The sequence below is a fragment of the Callithrix jacchus genome, chromosome 5 (genome assembly GCF_049354715.1).
Source record: "Callithrix jacchus isolate 240 chromosome 5, calJac240_pri, whole genome shotgun sequence".
NCBI classification, from domain to species: Eukaryota; Metazoa; Chordata; class Mammalia; order Primates; family Cebidae; genus Callithrix; species Callithrix jacchus.
This window is the reverse complement of record NC_133506.1, coordinates 69,385,912-69,403,834: the sequence shown is the minus strand read 5'-3', so window position 1 is coordinate 69,403,834 and position 17,923 is coordinate 69,385,912. Positions and strand designations below refer to the sequence as shown.

The 17,923-nt window shown below is 54.3% G+C and overlaps 1 protein-coding gene across 5 annotated transcripts in view; it reads left to right on the top strand.

Moving 5' to 3' along the window:
- The window catches only part of RAI1 (retinoic acid induced 1), an 86,187-nt gene that overhangs the window by 22,624 nt on the left and 45,640 nt on the right, over window positions 1-17,923 (top strand). The window contains exon 1 of one of the 5 annotated variants that reach the window (XM_078372549.1): window positions 5,756-5,887. The exons of the other annotated variants lie outside the window; for them this stretch is intronic. The gene's annotated coding sequence lies outside the window, so the exon portion shown is untranslated. Of the gene's footprint in view, window positions 1-5,755; window positions 5,888-17,923 lie in introns of those variants that run through there. 5 annotated transcript variants of the gene reach the window in all.

Sequence of the window (17,923 nt, the reverse complement as noted above, 5' to 3'; positions counted from 1 at the left end):
CATTGCCCCTTTCTTGGCCAGCAGATTGTCCACCAGCACCTGTCAGCCCCGAGCACTGGAAATGGCAGCCAGTGGGGCCTTTGTGCTTCAAGATTCCTTCTCCAGGGACTCGGGTGATAGCTGGGCCCAGCAGATGCCCCCAGGGTGCCACTGTGCCCCCACTCGCCACCTTCGACACTCAGCTGCTCCCCAAAAAGAAAGACCTTGTCACAAAGGGAGGCAGGGAGAGAACACGATTCCGCACCGCAGCCCATCTGGGAGCCAACGTTATTTTCCTGATTGGAGGAAACATCTGTTCAGTCCTCTTTCAGAGCGAGGCAGGCAGTGGAATGGGTCGGTCTGGCCCTGGGCAGGACGTGGAGAGCCTGGGCTGAGCCCAGAGCCCCTGCCCTAAGGAGTTTAAGAGGAGCCACCACCGTTCTCTGTCCTCCTTGAACTCCTGGGAGTTTGGGAGCTCCTGCCATCCCCTTAAGAAGCCTCAGTCACTGCCTGCCCCCAAGGATGGGACAAAAGCCCTCGCCTACCCCAGAGCACCATATGTGTTTTCCGAGGACCCTTCATTATTTCTTACACACACTAGAGCAATGATTTTGAAAGATACAGCTGCCAAACAAACTGCATTTATTACATAATGATTAATTCATCGCCCCCATTTCTTATTAATCAAAGACATCCATGGGGTAACTGCCTATCTGAGCTTTGGGTTGGGGAGAGAACCAGCAGGGCCTTGAGCTGACAGCCTTCCCACCCAGAGCAGGAGCACTGGTAGATTATGTCAGTGCAACCTCATTTGGGGTAAATGCATAGTACCCCTGAGGTTTCTAGAAGAAATGGAGACAGCTCACAGACCCCCACATGTCACCTCCCCAAGCCCCTGGGGCTGCCTGGGATGTTTTATAACCCCTTCTCCAGCCAGCCCTGAGCTCAGGCTGGCTGCTTGGCACTTAGCCACTGGCTGACTAGTGGCCTGTTGGAAGATGTGGGAGGTAGGGTAGGCCAGTCCCCATCGCTGGAAGCTGTTATTAGTGGCAGCCTGGGAAGGAGACTAAAGCCTGGGGTGAGGTCAGGACCACTGGGCAGAGCTTGAGGTGAAGGCAACTGAGAGAGGGCTGTCCTGGCAGCCCATCCTGGGCTGAGAGTGGAGACGTGTAGCGTTCCAGGGGCATTTGACACGAGAGTGGCCACACTCTGAGTTAGGGGTTTTTCAGAGGTAGTTTGGTGGGGAGGGGCCTAGGGTATGGGGAGTGCTGACTGTTTGGGTTGGAGCTGTTCTCTTGTGCTGAGTCACTTCTCGGTGGGGCCACAGAAGCGGTTGGCAGGTCCAGGTGGAGCCATCAGTTGTCAGACATGGAAAAATCTTGAAAAGTTATCTCAAAAAGGCCAGTCTGGCTGGCACAGTGATGCACGCCTGTAATCCCAGCGCTTTGGGAGGGAGCAGGAGGATCACTGAGCCCAGGAGTTTGATTCCATCCTGGGCAACATAGTGAGATCCCATCTTTACAAAAAAAAAATAAAATAAAATTAGCCGAGCATGGTGGAGGGTGCCTGTGGTCCCAGCTACTTGGAGGCTGAGGTAGGAAGATCACTTGAGCATGGGAGGTGAGCCATGATCATGCCACTGCATTCCAGCCTGGGTGACAGAACAAGACCAGTTCCACCTGGCTGGGTTGCCTCAGAGTCATGGCGGAAGGCAAAACGCATGTCTTCGCAGCAGGCAAAGAGAATGAGAACACCCAACCTTCTTTACTCACTCATCTAACACTGACTCTGTGGCCTGGTACCTGCCAGGAATGACCCTGCCCTCAAAGTCCTTACAGGCTGGTGGGGATGGGGCAGATGCCCAAAGAAGTCATTGTTTTCCCAGGTGATGTCATGCCAGGGACCATCCAGGGAGCCAAGGGACCAACAAAAAGATGCTTAAATGCATGGAGGAGGGGGACAGCCAGGGTGTGATTGAGGAAGACTTCCTGGAGGAGGTGCTGCTCTGAGGAAGTTGATTGGGTGGTTTTTGTAGGATTTTCCTTTCTACTTTTTAAATATTTCATACCACATGCTATTAGGTGCTTTTCACATACATCGGCATGTTTAATTTGTACCAACAACCCTGTGAGGTAGGAAATAGTCTTCGTATGTTAGCGGTGAGTAAGCTAAGGATCAGAGAGGGGAGGTTGCTTAGACAACTGGCTTAGCCATGGTTAGAACTCCAGGCGGTTCTTAAAAGATAATAGAAAAGGTGTAGGAGGAGGGGAGTTGAGGCTGGCCTACCTGGCAGAAGAAACAGTGTACGCAGATGCATGTCAGTGGGGCACTGTGGTGTGGAGGGCTGCAGACGTCGGTAGCACTGGTGTGAGCAGGGGCAAGCCTGAAAGCTGGCAGCAAGGACCTCAGGGGCCACGACAGGCATGTGAGTCAAGGGAGTGATGTCCTGCTGCAAATCACTGGGGGCTTCAGCCCCTAATGGGACCTCCTGTAGCTGTACCCCACTACCTGCCTGGGCCCTTTTTGGCACCTGGCGGCAGGCACACCTCAAAGATCTGCTGTGTCGGTTCCTGCTTCTGACCTCAGGAGACAGCAGCAGGGCTGGCATGGAGCATCAGGGAAATGCACAACACCACATCAGCCCCTGGAGGCCTCCTGGATCTCCCCACGAATCCTGCAATATCCATCACAACCACCCCTGTCCAGAAAGAGGCTGAATGGCAGCCAGCATCTGCCCATCAGCAGAGGGTTCCCGCTCTTAGCACCAGCTCGCCTGAGCTGCCTCCAGGGACAGTCCTGCCCGCCTCCCCAGAGAGCCAGTGCTTCCACTACGGCCTAATAGTTCTCCCGGCTGGAGACTATTCTTGATATTTAGCCTGCATGGCAGGAGCCTTAATAGCAGCAACTCTCCCTTTTTGCTCCTGCCTCCTGAGCCCCAGAGACGGCTCTACTCACCTCCTAGCTGACATCCTCCATGCACTGCCCAGGAATCAGGTCAAGGCCTCTCTGCCCACTATTGGTAATATTGAGGAATGAATGAGCATCCAGGAGCACTTCGAGTGTGCTATTTTCTCCTCTGAGATTCAGAGATGCCTTGTAAGAGGCTATCAACATGGTCCCAGTTTAAAGATGAGGAAACAAATTCATAGAGGGGATGTGATGGAGATGGCCCACTTGGCTTCATCTTTTCCCCTCTTGGTACCAGGAAGTGGTCCATGCTCCTTCAGGCCTCAGGACCTTTGCTTCTGCTGGTCTTTCTTGCCTGGAACTTCTCTCTCTCCTTCTTCTTTCTTATAGATCGAATCTCAGGGAAGCCTTCCTGCCCTGGTTTATTTACCAAGGTTGGTCTTTCTCACCATACTGTAAGCTCCATGAATGCAGGAGTTCCCCTACCTTCCGTTGCTCCCCTCTGTATCCCCAACACCCAGCATGGAGCATGTGGCTCTGCCAGGGCCTCATTAAATATTTATTGAATGAGTAAATGAGTGAATGGATAAGCACATGCCCATGCTAGTTAGGGTAGGGCCAGCTGCAGCAACAAACCAACCTAGCATTTCTAGCATTTCTAGATGTTTATTCCTCACACCCGAGGGTAGTATTTCTGGTGGGTGAAGGTTTTCTCCACAGGGCAAATTCCATTGGCTGGATCACAGTCATGTGACCATGCCCAGCTGCAAAGGAGGCTGGGAAATGTAGTCCAGTTGTGGCTCCAAGGACAGAGAACAGGTTTTGGTGATTCCAAAGCTTCGCATCCAGATTGCTGTATTGGGTTAATCAGCAGAGCCAACCATTACTGGGTCCTTATCAATACACCCTGTTGTAAGCACGTTTCTCAAGTTAGCCCATTTTATTAATCCCGCAGGAGGGTGGTATATTAGCCCTGTTTACTGATGAGGAGGCAGGGCTCAAATGACATGTTAAGGGGGAAATGCCCACTAGAAACACATGATGGGTGTCTGGAGATGTGGCAGGCAAAGGCTGAGACCCTCACCCCTGACTCCACCGAACACCACAGGTTTTCAAATAGGCAGGCCAGTGTTCAGAAGAAATTATGTAGGCAGAGCCACAGTTGCTGGCCTCTCTTTGCTCTGGTTTTGTGCTTGTCCAAGGGTAGGTAGATGGTGGAGTACATCTCTCTGAGGGGCTGGGCCAGGGCTCAGCACTTCATCATTCCAGCTGTCCATTTTTGGAGGGCATCTGTTTCCTTCTGCCCTCCACAGAGGGGGAAGATGGGTCCACGTGTGGCTACTAACCATTAGCCGTCACCTTCGGGTTTTGTCTTCCTGGCTCCTTATGATTGACAAGTGCTGGCATGTTGGCCTTTTTACCCCTTAGCAGCTGCTCCTTGCGGGAGTGAGGGGTGTGTAGTCAGTGCTAGGACGGGGTCTGTATGGAAGGGTATCTCCAGAAAGTGGCTCCTCACCAAGGCAAGTAGCCTAGGCTTCCCGAGAAGGTGACATTTGGTCGCGCTTTGAAGGCTAAAGTGGAAGTTTGTCAGACTGAGAAAGGAAAGGCATGCTAGGGAGAGGGAACAGCTTGTGCAAAGGCTAAGAGAGCCTGGCTTCTTGGCTACTGTCTCTGCTTTGCCCCTAGAGCTTGCCTAGACCAGTGACCTAGGTTTGAGGTCCTTCCAACCCACACTGCAGAGGGAGTCTCCTAAACCTGTTCATCTCACCTCAAGCTTGTCCATGGAGGAGAAGGAAGGAGTAGCAAAAAAGAAGGAAGGTGAGGAGGGAAAGTGAATAAACACTGGGCTGAGCACCTTCTGGCTTGCTCTGCTGTGTCATCCGCAAGAACTCTTCCCCAGCTATGCACTGTGGTCCCCTTGCTCTCCTGCGGGCACACTGCCAGCTCGGGCCTTTGCACGTACTGGCCACCTGTCCTGCCTGCAGTGCTCTTCCCAGAGAGCCACCAGGCTGGTTCCATCTTCCCTTTAGAGTCTCCCCTCAAATGACCTCTCTTGATGAGGCCTCTCAGACCACCCTATTTAAAACTACTAACCTAGTACCTTTTCTCCTTAGCGAAAGAGCCGCCTCCCTTCCTTGCGTCTCCCTAACTCCCCCCCATAGAAGCCACCAAGGGGCTGAGCACGGTGGCTCACACCTGTAATCCCAGCACTTTGAGAGGCCGAGGTGAGCGGATCACGAGATCAACAGATCGAGACCATCCTGGCCAACGTGGTGAAACCCCGTCTCTACTAAAATACAAAAATTAGTCGGGCATGGTGGCACGCGCGCCTGTAGTTCCAGCTACTCGGGAGGCTGAGGCAGGACAATCACTTGAACGCGGAAGGCAGACGTTGCCGAGCCGAGATCGTGCCACTACACTCCAGTCTGGCTTCAGAGCGAGACTCCGTCTCAAAAAAAAAAGCCACCAAGGGCTGAGGTTTTATTTTTTTTTTTTAATCTCATTTACTGGTGGATCTGTAGCCCCGACTACAGTAGGCACTCAGTAAATGTTTGTCGAAGTATGAGTGAATCCGGCCCCGGCAAAATGTGACCCCATTTCACAGACGAAAGAGTGGAGGCCCAGGTTCACGCAGCCCTGTCGGGAGCGGCCCAATGCCCCACAGGGGCCTCCCGCCCCGCATACCCGCGGGGCCAGTGCCGGGACTGGGCGCGGGGCAGCGCGCGGGCGCAGGTAGCCATGGTGACAGCGCCCGAGACCACTCCTATTTCCTGCCTTTTGTGTTCGCACAGGCCCCAGCCCCCAGCCCGGCCCGACTCCCCTGATTGGCCGTCACAGTGCGGAGAGGCGGGGCGGGGTGAGCGGAAAGGGGCGGGGCGCACGGGGCGAGGCAGGTCGCCTATCGGCGCGCGCTGCCTGTGATTAACAGACAGTCGCGGGCGCGCGCGACTGGAAAGGGGCGGGGCTTCCGGAACAGCCGCCCAGGGAGCCTGGGATAGGGGTGAGTGCTCTTGATGGCGGTCCCGAACAAAGGCGGTCCAGACCCTGGCTTCCTCTCCGTAGTTTTTCTTGGCCCCTTGGAGTCTGACAGTGAGAGGCCTGCTGGGCCACCGCCCCCAATCCTTATCCGGCCCTCGGTGGCCGGGCACTGCAGACTTGTCCCCCCAGGGCCGACCACCTTATTTGCCACGCTGGCCCTTCCCTCCCCTCCCCACCACAGGGCCTTTGCACGTCATTTCTGGACATTCTTCAAGTCCTTATTTCCGGCCGATCCCTCACCCCCTCAGGAGGCTCTCCGCACAGGCCTTGACCTGCCCTGCCTGGCACTCCTCTGCCCTGCGTTTGTACCTTTTGTGCACTCTCCGCCCTTACCACACGTGTGCCTCAGGGCAGGGCCCTGTCTGTGGCCTAGCACACAGTAGGTGCCCGGTTTGCGTTGTTGAATGCCTCCATTCATCAGGCTGCCCCAGGCTTCCTTGCTGGGTGGTGCCGGCTGTACTGCCCTGGACTTGGGAGGAAGGGAGACAGATGTGCCTTCAGACCCATACACAGAAGAGCTTGTCTCCAGGGCCAGGGCACTGGGTCAGTGTCTGGCCTGGTTTGGTGTGTGCCCTTGGTGAATGGCCCACTGTGCTGACCAGACAGCCCCAGGGGCTCGCCAGCATGGTCACAGACAGCAGCTGGAGGGACCTGGAGTGAGGGCTGCTCCAGACCCCCCGCGGTGGGCCAGACCTGGGAGGCCTGGCCTCTGACTTGGTTTGTGCATTACCTGCTGTGCCTTGTCCTGGCTTCACAGGGTTAGAGTGGGGGTGGGGGTGACAGAGCAGTGAGAAAATCTCCACATCCCCTACCCCCATGGCATTCCCACAAAACCAAAGGGAGCTAAACTCATGAAATAGGTTTTACAGTTGTATATGGATAGCCTTTTGGGGGTCCGGTGATCTCTGGGTCATCTATGCTGTTTTCTCACCAACACCAAAAGAAAATCCAATAGAAGCCAGGCGTGGTGGCGGGCCTGGCCTGTAATCCCAGCTACTCAGGAGGCTGAGGCAGGAGAATCGGTTGAACCTGGGAGGCGGAGGTTGCAGTGAGCCGAGATCGTACCAGTGCATGCCAGCCTGGGCAACGAGTGAAACTGTCTCAAACAAAAGAAAAAAATTAATTAAAAAGAAAATCCAATTAGAGCCAAGCTAATAACAATGTATTAAAGCTTTCTGAGCTTTGGTGGGTGCCATAAACCACCCTGGAGTTTGTACTGGGCCAGATTCCTGGGCTCAGGCCACCCGCAGATCACAGACTTTAAGGGATGGGGCTCAGGAATGCCATTTTTTTCAAACTGCCTGTGGTGGCTGTGATACTCAGTCTTAAGTCCATCACTTGAAAAATGGAATGACAGATGTCTGTGCACACATTTAACTCCTCTCCAGGTTCTAGAAAGTCCTGTCTACCATTCCTCGCTCCAGGCCCTGGGTCCAGATTCAAGTCCAGACTGGAGGAACTGTGGATCCTTTGGGATTTGGAAAAAAGTTCTAGACCCTCTTCAGAAAAATGTGCTGGTCCACACACAAGCAAACTTTGCACTGGATCTCAAGAAGGTCTCATACTGGGCTGGGTGGTCTGTAAAGCAGGGGAGACCTATTTGGGGAAAGGCCTCTATGCTGACACTCACCTGAACCTAGGGCCAAAGTGTGCGGTTGTATAAGTTGTACACTGTGCAAGGATCCCTGGCAGAAATCCAGCCACAGGCCAGCTCTGCAGCCTGGCAGTGTGTCTTTTCATATTTTGTACAGACATTGTATGCCATTCCCCTAACCTGATATTTAATTTCCCTCCTGCCTCCCATGACAACTTAAGTTAGCGACACTTGTAAAGTGACAGAAATTACGTGCCTTATCCGTGGGAAACTGGTCCTCTGTAAACTGTAATTAAAGTCATAACAAATCATCTGACAGCCTGTACCTACTAATGTTCAGTTCCTGGTACTCCCAGAGCCCTAAGCTTTTTGGGCAGTGATTGGGGGCTGCCACCAGGCCTCAGTGCGGGTTAGGAAGATGGGACAAGGGCACAAGGCCTGTCTCTGCACAGAGAGTGGGGGAGAGAGGAGGAGGAGCTACATAGTACGTGCTTGGTAAGCACTGATCCAGTCTATATTCATTGGGTCCATTGTATAGATCAGGAAAACTGAGGTTCTGAGAGGGCTGGTAATTTGTAGTGGAGAAGGCCTACCTGTCTGGAGCGACTTGATGAACACAGGCTTTGGAGTGGGACAGGGAGGAGATCAGGAGGGGAGAGGAAGTAACCACAGCTGTACCCCACAACTTTCACACCATGCTGCTGGCCAGCACAAGTGATAGAAGCCTTCCCCTGACCTTTGGACTGCTTAGAGGCCTCCTCTGAGTTCCCACAGCCTGAGCCTTCCTGTCATGGTGCTGCCACCCTGGTTTGGAGGCCTGTTTACACAGTCACCCCAAGAGCCTGGCAGCACCCCAATGCTGGCCTGTGAGCCCTCTACACAGGGCCCCACACAGGTGTGTAATACAGCTCTGTGGAAGGCTGAGTGGCTGATTAAGTGGGCTCTAGCTTCCAGCAGCTTTGCTCCCTGTGGAGATGGGATGGGAGTGGTGCAGAAAGGAAGGGTGTAGGCCTAGAGTTAGGGGGAAAGGGGAGCACTGGGCACTGGCACCACTTGGCAGGGTGAGTTGGCATTCCCTGTTTGTCACAATCTTGGGGCCACCCCACCAACTTGCCCCAGCTGGGCCTGACTGAAGGGCAGGGGGCCCAGACATTGGAGCCCAGGGAGGACAGAGGGTGGTAGAGTCGGGACAGAGTCTTTGTGGTTTTTTTTGAGACGGAGTTTCGCTCGTTACCAGGCTGGAGTGCAATGGCGCTATCTCGGCTCACCGCAACCTCCGCGTCCTGGGTTCAAGCAATTCTCCTGCCTCAGCCTCCTGAGCAGCTGGGACTATAGGCACACGCCACCATGCCCAGCTAATTTTTGTATTTTTAGTAGAGACAGGGTTTCACTTTGTTGACCAGGATGGTCTCGATCTCTTGACCTCGTGATCCACCCGCCTTGGCCTCCCAAAGTGCTGGGATTACAGGCGTGAGCCACCGCGCCCGGCCAGGACAGAGTCTTTGTGCGGGGTCATCGCTCCATCACAGACCCTTAGTCCCCCTGAGGAGCATGCCCTTCTCCTTCAGTCAGTGTCCTAGCCCACAGGGGTGTGTGCCCCACAGATCCTTCCCTGCTCGTCCCCCTATCCTAGGCCCAGCTTTCTCCCATGGGGTCATGTCATCCTGATGCTCAGATTTGGCTGGGTCACCCCCGGGCTCTCTGACAAAGCCCAGCTCCTCCCCGGGCACCCAGTGTCCCTCACTTCTGGCCCACACCCTCTCAAGCCCGTCTTCTCTCTACCCCAAGGCCTGCCGGGCCTCATAGCTTGGGCTGGGCTGTACCCACTGCACACATTGCCCTTCCCTGTCCCCATTCCTCTCCCTTTAGTGATGAATCCAGCTGGCTGCTATTTGTACCTCACCAGAGACCAGTGTCCCCAGTGTGGCCCTTGGTGCACCCAGTCCTTACTCGAGCCCTAGCCAGCATGGAAGGCCGGGAGGGCCTGGCCAGCCTCCATCTGGGATCCGGTTGGTTATTGCAGGGCTTGCTGGGACTGCCTGTGTACCGGTTCCCCTGAGATGGGTTGTTCTGGAGCCTGTGAAACTTAAGTATCCATCATGGAGCCTGGCATGGGGGTGCCTGGCCACAGCAGGAATGAATGAATGTTTTATTCTTGGAAACTTTTTTGAAATAGTTTGTTTCCTTTCCACTGTCTTGTTCTTCAGCTTTGCTTCCCTTACCTATAAAGGTAGATGCAGTCAAGTAAAGCGTGCTAGCTTCAAATCCGAAAATCTAGACATAGTCTTCTGCAAATACCTGGAGGGAGCACCTACTGTGTGCTGGGCTGTTCCAGGTGTTCAGGACCCAGTGTGAACAAGATAGACAAAAATCTTCTTAGTGAAGCAGACGCTTGAGTCGAGGGCACTGGGGAAAGCCAGTCCAGTTCTCGGTAACGAGGCAGGGAAGTGGATGCAGAGAGGGGGGGCTGTGGCGAAGGTGTGCATGCCGGGCCTCAGTCTTCTTGCCTGTCCGCTGGGATTATGTGCTCACCCAGTGAGAACGCTGTTCTGTTCATGACGGCTGCCATCATTACTAATTGCATGCCCACTGCCTTTCAGAGTTTGTGGGCCCTCTCAGGCAGCCCCCAGCGGATACAGGCCTCTGTACACTCTCCCTGTGGGGTCAAGCTGGCCACCACAGGGTGGTTTACAGAGGGGCAGGTGGAGGCGCAGGGAAGGATCAGGAGGTGCCACATGCTTGGAGTGGAGTCCAGGGAGAGCTCCTGGCCTGAGGACTGAGGCACGGAGACCCTGAGCCCAGACATACCCCAGTTTGTAAGTGGGGACAGCTGTCGAGTTGTTGGGTACCCAGCCCTGGACCTGGCTTCTTTGGCCTAAAGACTGCAGCTCATCAGACTGCAGAGTCAGAAAAAGTTTCTGAGCCTGGACTGAGAGGCCAAGATGGGTTTGTGGAGGCAGGAGAGAGCTCCAGGTGAGGAGGCAGTATGGGCCAAGCTGGGGGCGGCAGGCTGTGAGCACAGAGAGGGCAGCTGCCCTCCTGCAGACCAGTGCAGCTCCAGTAACCCCAGTCTACCAGCGTGTGCTTGCCCACGCCCCACCTTCCCCCTCGGCACTGCGGCTTTCCTGGGGCGGCAGGATCCCAGTTAAACAGCCCTGTTTCCTGCCCAGCCGTGGCTGCCGCCTCTTGTCAGAGGATTTTTTTCCCCCGACTCAACAGCCACCACCACTTGCAGCTAAGCAGAAGGGAAGTTGGGACTTGCATTTTGCCTCTGTAGCGCCTGTAATCAGCCCCACACAGCCCCCGCCACAGGCGCCCATCAATGCCGCTTCCGGAGACTACTTGAGATACACCTGCTCGCACTAAAAGGAGAAGCAGTAATCCATCAAAACAACCCCAGGCGCTGGGGCGGGAGAGGATGAGACTCGGTTTCCCCTCCTGTGGAACAGGGCAGCGTTGGGCATCATCTGAAGTCCCCCTGGGCCCTGGCATTCTGAAGGAACACAGCTCAGTAGCTTTCCCCTTCCGGGCCTTGGTTTTCCTGTCTGCCAAAGGTGCAGGGAGATGAGCTCCCAGCTCATGCCTCTGGGCCTCCTACCTCGCCCCCACCCTCATCTCTCCCTTTCCAGAGACATTATAAATCAAACGGCTTAGAACGTAAGGCATCAAAAATTCTGAAACCTTCATCTATTATTAACGCTGACAGTAAATTCCCCCTCCGAGCGTTTTACATAGCAACTGTTACCAAGACTCGCTGGTGGAGCTGCTGCTCCAGCGGCCGCATCCCAGCAGCTCTGGGCAGGATGGCAGGGCCACCACGAGCCCTACCCGCCTGGCCACCACCTAGGCACTCAGCAGGCCCTCTCCAGGGGATGGGCAGGGAGAGAGCCTTTGACAGACGAAACAGGTGACTTACAGCTGAAAGGAGGTCCCAGCTGCTTTTGGTGAGCCCTGCAGACCTTAGCTCCTGCCTAGGTGAGGACAAGGGGCCCTCAAGCTCCCAGGCCTTCAGAGGCAGCACCTGTGGTCAGGGACAGGCTCCAGGAGCCTCCCCTCCGCACACTGCCTTGCTAAGAGGAGGCTGGTGATATGGAGGACAGGAAAAAGCTTCGTAAACTGTAAAGGGCTGTGCAGATGTTGTTTACCAACTCACCCACCTGTCAGCTAGACATTCCTGAGTGCCTGTTTGTCTGCAGGCAGTATCTGGGCACCAGAGATTTAAAACAAAGACAAAAGGCCCAGTCCCTGTCGAGTCTGGTTTGGTGGGAGACAGGCGTGCCATCCCCTAATTGCAGTTGTGCTCTGATCAACGTATGTACCAGGAGCAAACTCAGGGTGATGAGGGTATCACAGAGGGCCCTCCACGGGGGCTGATGCCTGAGCAGGGTTTTTGAAGGATGAATAGGGGAGGGTTGGTCTGTTCTGGTCAGAGGGACTGGTGCAAAGGCCCAGGGGTATGAAGCTGCCCAGCTGACATGTGGATTACAAGGCTGACCTGTTTTGGTGGGGAGGGAGCAGGGATCAGAGGGTGCAGGACCTTGAATGCAAAGCAAGAGGATTTTTACTTTGGGGCCTTGGTTGCCAAAGAAGGTTTTCAGCTGAGGAGGAACAAAAATTTGGGTTTGGGGAATATCACCCTGATTGTGCAGATAAGGGTACTGAGGCCCACACGGGTGAGAGCCCCTGCCTAGGCAGAAAGCAGGGGAGGCTGGCTGCTCTCTGCAAGCTGTTATGATGCACTTGCTTTATGCCCATCCCCACGCTGGGAAGGGTGGTGTGGCCTCAGACCCTGGGACAGAGTGCCTAGGGAAGCAGAGGTGGGCAGAGAGCTTGAGTACCTTTGCCAGGTCAGGGTGGCCGACCCATGAGGAGTTGTCTCACTGTCTGCATCTCCGGAAATCAGGACACAAGTTGAGTCGGAGACTTGAGCCCTGCTATGGATGCATCCATTGGCAGTCTCTCCACTTAGTGACAAATATGTATGTTTGTTGCAGAACATTCAGCAAATAGAAGTCTCAAGAAAATAGTGTTCCCCGGCAGTCTCACCCCACCCCCACCCCCTGATGGCCAGGTCACATTTTGGGCCCAGTAGCTCCAGAACCAGGTACAGATACACATTTTTTAAAACAGAAGTGGTATCATGTTCTTTCTGCCTACCCTCAATGACCTGCTTTTCTCCCTTAATACACTGGAATAGTTTCCCATGTCCTCACATATTTTGGGGTGAGGTTTGCCAAGAGCCAGGCTAGCCAGAGGGGACCCAGCTGACCTAGATGTTCAGTGCTTGTCTTCAAGGGCAGAGGCCGTGCCTGTCCTGCTTGCTGCTGCACTCAGCACTGAGCGTGGAGACGGGCCCCTGGTGGGGCTGAGTGCAGAGCTGTGAAGGAAGCTCTGTCCCTGAAGTTTGAGTAAAAGTTGGACAGAGCCCACTAGGATGCTGTCATCTGGATCTGGGGCTAAACTGAGTCTTGGGTGAGATTTGTGCTTATTAAGGACTCTGGATGCTTGCAGTAATAGGTGGAAGGTGTTCAGGGAGGGCTTCCTGGAGGAGGTGGGCCATAGAACATAGCAGAAGGGAAATAGATGCATAAGTGTCCATTCACTCATCTAACAGACATCCCCAGAGGGCTCCCTCCTGGTCAGAGCCCTGTGCTGGACAGGACTGGGCACCCAGATGGGGTTCTGCCCCCATCTGCAGCCAGCCTTGAGGGGAAAGACAGACAAGTGCCCAACTCATTTTGGCTGTGTGCATGAGCAGTGCTGTAATGGTGTAAGTGTAGACATTGAGGAGCCAGTGACCCCAAGGAAAACTTTACTGATAGCCAGGATGAGCTTGACATCAGGGTCAAGGTCACCCAGCCTATACCCAGAAGTTTGGCTCAGCCCAATGTTCCTGACCTGGAAACTCCTGGATGCTGAGGGTTTCTGTCAGCTCAGTTGGTCCCCTGGTCCTGGGTCCCCTGCCATGGAGAGGGGGCTCTGACCTCCAGTGTCCACTCCCAGAGTTCCACACTAGGGAAGCCCCCATCCCCCACCCAAAGTCAAAGGGTGTATCTTTCCAGAGTCTAGAAGCTGGAGTTGGAATCCTGCTGTGGGTCCTGGGCCTCGGTTTCCTTAGTTGTCAAATGGTGGCACTACACTGCAGGGAACCTGTGGGGCTGAAATAAAATGTGTTCCAGGTTCTGGTGCCACAGGGCTTAGGGCCACAGCCCAGAAAATCCTCCCTCCTGCTTGGTCCTAGCTGCCTAGGGCCAGGCCAAGAAAGACTCCAGGAGGAAGCCCCTACCTCCTGGCCAAGGAAGTTGGGGATTGATTTATGGGAAGGAGCAGTTTGGCATCAAGGGGTGGCTATAGGTGATGGGGGTAGAAGGCTTGAGAGGGAAGCCCAGCAGACTGCCCACCTCACCAGATCCCCCAAGAACCTCTTAGAACCGCATACTCAGGGGCTAGGAAGCTCATTCACAGAAGGGTTTTGGATTCAAACAGACCTGGGTTCAAGCCCCAACTCCTTCACCTGCTAGCTGTGTGACCTTAGGCTACTTCCTTGTCCTCTCTGTGCTCAGAGTCATCATCTCTACAGTAGAAATGATAACAATAGGCCAGTGTTGTCTTGAGGGTTGAAAGAGGGGACCCATATGTGAGTGCCCCAGCACAGGGCCTGGCACATAGTAGGTGCGTGGCAAATGAAAACGGTTCTTGCAAGTCTTTTTTTTTTTTAACTAGTGCCCAAGGAAATGGGGGTGGCATATTCCTCACTGGTCTCTTGGTTCCTGGCACACATGGAGCCACCAGATTCAGCCTCTGGAATCGCACCAATCCATTCACCAGCCCATGTCATTAGCTTTTTCTGAGCACCTACTCTGTGTCAAGCACAGGGGCACCGTGGTGGAACTGGAAGCTGCAGGCTTGCTAGGAGGTGGTCAGCTGCAGATCCTGACCTGCGGAGTGGCCAGTGCCCCATGGGATGGTGGCAGGGGAAGAGGGAATCTAGGGCAGGTGTCAGATGGAAAGTCACAGTGAGATTTGAGAGGAGGTGATCCCTGAACTAGTGACAAGGCGTACTAGCATTTTGCCAGACAAAGTAGGAGGTGGTGGAGAAGATGGGAGGCACAAAAGGTTGGGAGACTTCTGGAGGGTGCCAGTAGCTCCTTGTAGGTCATTGTTGCTTGGCATGAAATTTGGGAGCTGGGGAGGTGGGTGGGAATCCCCTGTGAATGCCAGGCCAAGGAGGCAGGGACAGTGACTGGTGACTGGGGCCTGGGTGACATCTGAGCAGGGGGCACAATTGAGTGGGAGAAAGGTGATGGTCACTGAGGAGTGTGGGCAGGTTGGGGGTGTGGAGAGGACTCGGGATGGAGGGCCCAGCAGGGAGAGAGGCATGGGCAGGAGGTCTCAGGGCACCCAAGGCCCTTCTGGCTGAACTAGGAGTTCCTGAGTGTGAGGGTGGCCCAGAAGCAGCCACAGGCCTCACCTCTGTACCGGGCTCGAGGCTGGAGTACCGCCAGCAGCTACTCATCCATTCAGCATGTGCCTGCTGTATGCCCCGACAAGACAGACAGACTCTGCCTTCACAGAGCTTATCATCCATTGGGGCAGACAGACAAGAGCGAGTGAGTAAATACCTAAGGGAGGTGATTTTGGAGAGTGGGAAGGGCTAGGGGCTAGCAGAGTTCCTTTAGGCAGGGCAGTCTGGGAGGGCTTCTCAGATTAGGTGACTTTGGGCTCATTGGAGAACACCCAGGAGGATGGGGTCCCAGGCAGAGGGAACAGCATGTGCAAAGGCGTGTCAGGGGCGTGGCATGTATGAAGAGCCAGTGGAGCCATTGTGGTTGGGAGAGGGTTGGAAAATGAGGCTGGGGAGGTACCCTTCGAATTAGACAGCTAAGAGGTTCAACCTGAGTTGAGGGGACGTTCTACTCTCTCCCCAGCAGCAAGGGAGCTTCCCCACCAAAGCAGGAGAGCCAGCTCCCAGCACTCACTTTACTTTCCTGTGTGACACTGAGCAAGTGGCCTACCCTCTCTGAGCTTACAAATTCTGTGGCAACACAGAAGAAACCGTGGTGATTGCTTAGAGACTCCCCAGCTGTGACTGGCCAGGAGTATGATCCCACTCATTTCTGCTCTATGGTGGGGGACTTTTGGGGAGGAGCGGGTGGAGGTCAGCTCAGTAGAACCAAGAAGCCCCAGGACACAGGGCATCCAGGAGCCTGTGCTTCCACAGCCTGTTCACTCCATGCACCTGCCTCCCCATCCCCACTGCACTCCTGCCCACTCCGAAACCCTCTCCTCTCTCTAGGGCTGAAAGCAAGAGGCTCCCATGGGGGCTGGCCTGATGATTGGCAGACTCTCTAAAGGTCGCTTGGAAACCCTCCTGCTCTGAGTAGTTCCCCGCCAGCATTTGTAGCTGGGATTCCAAGGCCAGAGCTGCGCCCAGAGATCATTTATCACACAGCCTCAAATGGAGGCCTTTCTGGGGAAAAAAAAATGTTCTTTCTCTGAGATTCCAACTTGTATTGGCTAAAACAGGTTAATTAGCAGCACTGTTTCCCCCAGATCCTTCCCTGCATCCCCCAGCTTTCCTGAGCCAGCAGTCACCCTGGGATGGGAATGGCAGCCCCTGGAAGTACAGAAGGGAGGTCAGGTTTAAGACACACTGCAAAGACTGCCGGAAAAGTCCTGGAGATCCACCCAGTGATGACAAGCTGCTGGGCTGCACTTAGCTTTGTGATCCAGAGCAGGAGCTGCCTGTGAAGTCCCTCCCCGAGGAGCTGGAGGTCAGGAGCCTGTGTGTCTCATTCCCTTCCTTGCTTTTTCCTATGGGAAATGACAACTGGCCACTGATACACACCCACCCTCAAGGAGCTGCTGGCAGCAGCAAGAGGGGTGAGCTGTGCTGGGGCAGAGGGGGCACCAAGGGAACCTGGGAGCCAGAAGAGGGGGCAGCCCAGAGTGGCCAAGGAGCAATGGCAGTCTGCCTGGAAGGCAGGCAGGGAGAAGTGTGCTGAGCACAGGTACAGGGGCCCCAGTCGTAAAAGAAGCAAGTACAGTTGAACAGCTGTGAGATCCCAGTACCCTGGAGTGTAGAATCCACAGGACTCACAGAATGTTTCTATTGCACAAAGCCAGAGAGGTTGGCAGGGACCAGGCCAAAAAGGCCTTGAATGCCTGGTTGTACTCACCAAGATAGGCTGGGTGTGCTGCATAACAATATCCCCAAGTAGCCCCTTCAAACGGGGTTTGACTCTCACTCATGCCAGGTCTCTGACCAGGCATCAGGGAGACTGCTCATTGATGTCACGCAGGACCTGGGTGGACAGAACAGCAGCCATTTCGGCTATTTTTGTGGTACAGAGGGAGAGAAAGACAGGTGTACAGACGCATGGAGTTTCCTCCATAAAGCAGCAGGTGGCACTTCCACTTGAATTTCATTGCAAAGTGGGCCCCATGGCCATCCTCTGGACATCTTTCTGGGCTGGTGACATGCTTGCCGCCTTTGGCCGAGGAGGACAGGAAATATTTGATGATGGTGCTGATGCTGACCACAAGGACCAAAGAGGTTCAGCACGTCACCTGAGCAGGGTGAGGAGCCTTGGGAGGGACTGAGCAGCAGAGGCCACAGCCTAATTTGTTTTACCTTCTAACTTTTTATCGACTTGCATAGAGAGAAGAGCACAAATCATAGGTAGACAGCTGATGAATTTCTACAAACCAGACACTCATGTGTAACTGAAATTCAGATTTAAAAAAAGAACATCACCAGCCCCAAGAGGTCCCTTGTCCCCCTCATCAGGGGAGACAAGGCCCCTGGAGCCACCCAGCCTGAGTGGTAGGTGCTAGGCCAAGAATAGTTTTGTCTGCTTCCGAATTTCACAGATATGAAAGCTTTTCCTTTCAACTTCTTTTCGTGTGTGTGTGTGTGTGTGTGTGTGTGTGTGTGAGCACACGCTCGCGCATGCGTGACAATCTTGCTCTGTTGCCTGGACTGGAGTGCAATGGCGCGATCTGGCCTCACTGCAATCTCCACCTTCCGAGTTCAAGCAATTCTTGTGTCTGAGCCTCACGAGTAGCTTGGATTACGGGTGCCTGCCACCACGCCTGACTAAGTTTTATATTTTCAGGGTTTTGACATGTTTCCCAGGCCAGTTCTGAACTCCTGACCTCAAGTTATTTGCTCACCTCAGCCTCCCAAAGTGCTGGGATTACAGGCAGGAGCCACTGTGCCCAGCCTCTTCCTTTTACTGTTTTTGAGACTTGTCTGTGTTGTGTGTGGCAGTGGTTTATTTTTCACTGTTGTGTAGTATTCTGTTGTGTGCATATGCTACAGCTTGTTTCTCCCTCCCACCTTTGGTGAACGTTTGAGTTGTTTGTTTATTTATTTATTTTTTTAAAGATGGGGTTTCACCA